Below are 4,867 nucleotides of genomic sequence, written 5' to 3' on the forward strand. Positions count from 1 at the left end.
AGCTTCCAGACCTTCCCCTGCATGCATATTCTGACTTCCAGCCATTTGGACGCTATTTGCAAATTACCATCCATTCCCAATCAATGACGGGTTTTGTGGAAGCCAGGTTGTTCATGCTTGGAACTCCATTACCTAGATCCCCTCTCTCTTCCGACTCTCTGTGTGATCTTGGGCAGCTCTGTACCCAGTTTTCTGCCTCCTTTGTCTTCCCTGCCAACCGCCTGGCCAGCACCCCAACAGTTCCTGACATCCTCTTTTTCTGACTTCGTTTGTGTTGGCTTTAGGGCTCTGGGCACTTTACCATTGCTGAGCAGTGCTAAGGTGCATGCGCTCTCTCCTTAAAATGCAGTAAAATTAGCTTAACAACTATTGGCATATTTGATTTACTTATAGGACCCTGGTAAAGTCCACTACATGTGCCCAGAGCCTGTAAATTAAAGCTACTAGTGGGCCTGCAGCATTGGTTGTGCCACCCAGTTCAGTAGCCCTTTAAACAGGTCTCAGACCAGCCCTTACACAGCCTTTGTTTGCAGTTTAAACTACCATGTCAACTGGGCAAGTTAACCCACTTGCCAGGCTCAAACCTTCCTTTTCATTATATATAAGTTGCCCCCAAGGTAGGCCCTGGACAGCCCCATGGGTAGGGTGCAGTGTGTTTAAAAAGTTGGTCATATACTTTTAAGTTTTACATGTCCAGGCAGTGAAAAACTCACAAGTGTGTTTTTCACTACTGCAAGGCCTATCTCTCCCATAGGTTAACATTGGTATCTCCTTATGATATTTTATAAGTGTGATTTCCAATTGGGGATCAGATAGATATTTAACCTTTGGTGTCTCAGCACTCACATTTTAAAATCACAATTTATAGTCAAGTTATATTCAAGTTGCAAGTCTGAAAATGCCGCTTTTAGGAAGTTAGCATTCTTACTTGAACCATTTTGTGCATCTGCCTATCTCTGAATGCACTTCTGGGGTGGGTGACAGCTGGGCTTTGTGTATTTTCTCTAGACAGCAACATGGAAAGAGAATTTAGGTGTGCCTGATGGGCCATTAAAATCCTGATGGGCCATTAACACCTTGCCTGGATGTGAGAAAGACTGGACCTGCATTTCTACTTCTCCAGAACAAAAGTGACTCCAAGGGCCTGCTGGTTTGTCTCCTGTTCTGAAGTCTCAGGGCCATCAAAGTCTTCACTCAGTTTTGCTACAGCTTCTGGACTCTATCAACTGTGAATCCTACCCTGCCAAGTGGTGCCAATCCAATCCTGTGCCGATTGGAATTGCTGCATCTCTCCTCGAAGCTGACACATCACCTCTGCCGCTGAGGACAAACACATCACAGCACCAACTGTGCAGCTCAGAACTGGTGCATCACCCTCAGTCCCGAAGCCTGGCCTTTGTATGACCTGTTTGAAACTGCACCACTACTCGAGGATCGCCACCTGTGTGACTCAATGACTAGGCATTCCCTGGCTGTGCAGATCAGAACCGCTGCATCACTTCTGCACCGTCTCCCCTTATCGGATCTTCAGCATCAACACAACCCTCCATAAAAGGTACTCTTTCAGCGGGACAAGGTTGGTTCCCATAGCCAGCCCGCACTCCATCGCATTCGCCCTGAACTTTGGATTTACACCAGTCTAGCATGACCAGATAGTCCCGGTTGGCACTTTAAGCTTTTAAGAACTACATTTGCAACAATTCATATCTTAACTTCTAACTATTGAATGTGTGTTGTTTTGGTCTTGTTTCCTTCATTAAATTTAGCACTATTCTTTTTAACAGGGTAGATTAGTTTTGTGGCTGTTTTAACTGTTTTACGTGTTGCACAAATATTTTACACATTGCCTCCTAAGTTAAGCCTGTGTATCTGATTTACTCTGACAATAGGGTTCATACCTCTGCCAACCAGAAACCCAGTTTCTAAAATTCTGTACATTGACTGCAAAGTATTTCCACAAGGCATAGTTAAGCATTTAAGGTGTAGTCTAGGAAGAGATGAGTCTGGAAATTGGATTCATTAGTACCCAAATACATAGCATGTTCAAGAGAGCTTTTTAAATCAACTTGTAAAACAGCAAAAATACATATCAGCATTTAAAGAGACTCCACACATAAAGTGATAGGTCTGTTATTTTATGTGCGCAGTGCTCTTCCCCAACTGTGGAGTCTACTCAGTCCTAAAATAACTATTAGTAAAATTAAATTCATAGTTTATGAATAGCAAAATCTAGTAACTTAAACAAAAGTATAAGTTTATCTTTGAGAATCAGGTCCCATGTGTTTATCTCGCAAGGAGCAATATACTCTGCTACCGAAAATGAAGTACTTCGCAAATATTTTGATCAATGCATCTTTAACTTCTTTGTTACGCAGGCTGTAGATAAAGGGGTTAAAAAGTGGTGTGATCACCACGTAGACTACAGCCACTACTTTGTCCATTTCAAATGAGGCTCTGTTCGTGGGTCTGACGTACACAAATATTACTGTCCCATAGTAGATGGCCACCACAGTGACATGGGAAGTACATGTGGAGAAGGCTTTGTGGCGCCCACTGGTAGGAGAGATCTTCCTTACAGTCCATATGATGCTTACATATGATATCACTATCAAACTAACACAACTGAAGACAATAATCCAAGTAAGGATGAAAAAGTATTGCTTGATGAATGTTGTATCTGTGCAAGAAAGTATCAACAGAGGCGAAATGTCACAAAAGAAATGGTTGATCTCATTTGTGCCACAGAAGGAGAGACGTGAGATATAGATGACCGGCAAAACGGAGTTAAAAAAAGTGGACAGCCAACATCCTGCTGTAAGAATGCAGCACAAGCGAGCGGTCATGATGTCTGGGTACCGTAACGGATGACAGATGGCTAAATACCTATCATAAGCCATTAGAGCCAGGACGTAATTCTCCATACATCCCATCACAAAAAAGAAATATCACTGAGTGATGCAGCCTCCAATAGTGATAGAGCGATGTCCTGGAAGAAAATTAGCTAGCATCTTTGGTACAGTGGATGATGCATAGCAGATCCCAATAAAAGATAAATTAATGAGGAGATAATACATTGGCCTGTGAAGGTGTCGCTCCCTCTTTACAACATAGATGATAATCACATTCCCAGTGATAGTCAGTGTGTCGATGATAAAGAAAAAAACAAAAAGCAGGGTTTGGAATTGCTGTACCACGGGGAAGCCAAGGAGGATAGCCTCGGTCACTCTGCTTTGATTCTTTTTTTCCATCGTCTCTGGAGGTGACTGAAAATAAACCACAAAAATTAGCAAATTAACTTCGACAGTTTTTTAATATAATTTTTCCTGTATTTTTCTTAGCTCAAATAATTGTGGCTTGATGAAAATGACACACTAAAAAAGGGGCCTGTCAGTGGAAGCCAAAGAAATACTATCTTAATATTATATTCACTTTAGTTTATTATTTAGATTTTATTATTAGATAATACTCAAACATGAAATCTACTATCGACGAATGTGCAAGAATGGGTGGAATCGCTAATCAGAGGATGCTTTCACAGTTCAATGAAGCTTTTAGTATATGGCCTACCGTTTGCCTGATTGATCACATGGAGGCATTTTGATAGCTTTCTTTGGGATGGGAACCGGTAAGCTGCTTACAGGACTGGAGCGAGTGAAGAAACCTAGCTCAATCCCACTCCAAAAGCTTTTGATTATAATGTTTTGGGTTAATTAAATTTCCATTATTGCACTGGTAAGTTGGAACAGCAAGTGCACCAGCGATGTGGGAGATGAATATTACGTAGGGGCAGCAGTGTAGATTTACACCACCTAATAATGTATGTTTGAAATGCATCGTTTCATGGGCACTATTTTGACCTAGCTTGCTAAAGTTTAAGAAACTGCTTTTCGTCAGAGAAAAGTTCTCTTCTATGTAGAAAAAATATTTTCTACATTAGATTAAACATCCATAAGTGTGCCACATAGACGTACCTGGTTAGGATTGTGTTGTTTTAAATTGGAAAATACTAACTATTAAAGAAAAACATGTCTCTATAGTAAACAACTACCAGATGATGCTTGTCACAAAAATTGTGAAAAAACTACTTTCAATAAAGAGGGCTTGTGAGAAAGTGGATTATTAGTTGAAGTGGATGGGGGACCTCTTCAAGAAATAAAGGCACTATTCCTTACTAGGTCAAGTTAGGGTCTCATTAATTTAAACCTGAGATCAAACTTTGTCAGCACAGGCTTAACTTAGAGGTGTAAAGAATTTAGCCACACTTCAACAGCTTAAAAGTAGAAAATCCTATACAATAAAAATCTCACGTTGATTTGCAAACATATAGAAATTGTAATGAGCAAATAGACACTACAGTGCCAAAAATCTGATGTGGGTAACCAGAGATATGATTTTTCAAAGTTTTAAAGTTCCTAGCAAGAAAAAGCACAACGCGCTAGCTTTGGGTATCTGGTCGCACTGGGTTGGGTCACAGTCAAAAGTTAAAGCCAATCAAGGTGGAGTGTGGGACTTATGTAGGGACCAAGTTCCTCTCGGTTGCAAGTTTACCTTCTGACTTAGACATTTTTCTGGGGAGATGACTTTATCAACGAGGCCACTGTGGGGTAAGGGTGCAGGCTGGGTTTACAGAGGGGCTCACCGACTTTAGACAGCTGAAGCTGACAGCCTCAGTGGGAGCATCAGCTCCATTGTTAAGTTTGAGGCTCTCCGTGTCAAAAGCTCAGAGTGGGTGATTTCTAAGCCACGTGCCGGAAAGACATTGTTGTCATTGAGGTGATGCTCAGCATTGATCATGACTAAGGTCCTGATTTAGATCTTGGCAGTCGCACTGCCAAGCTGTGTTGGCCTCAGACCCGAGCAGACCCGA

The 4,867-nt window shown here is 41.5% G+C and overlaps 1 pseudogene; it reads right to left on the reverse strand.

Annotated features, from left to right (window-relative positions):
- Positions 1-2,255: 2,255 nt before the first annotated feature.
- Positions 2,256-3,248, reverse strand: LOC138301665 (olfactory receptor 6M1-like; annotated as a pseudogene).
- Between the last annotated feature and the right edge of the window lie 1,619 nt (positions 3,249-4,867).

This window comes from Pleurodeles waltl, chromosome 6, assembly GCF_031143425.1.
Source record: "Pleurodeles waltl isolate 20211129_DDA chromosome 6, aPleWal1.hap1.20221129, whole genome shotgun sequence".
Lineage (NCBI taxonomy): Eukaryota > Metazoa > Chordata > Amphibia > Caudata > Salamandridae > Pleurodeles > Pleurodeles waltl.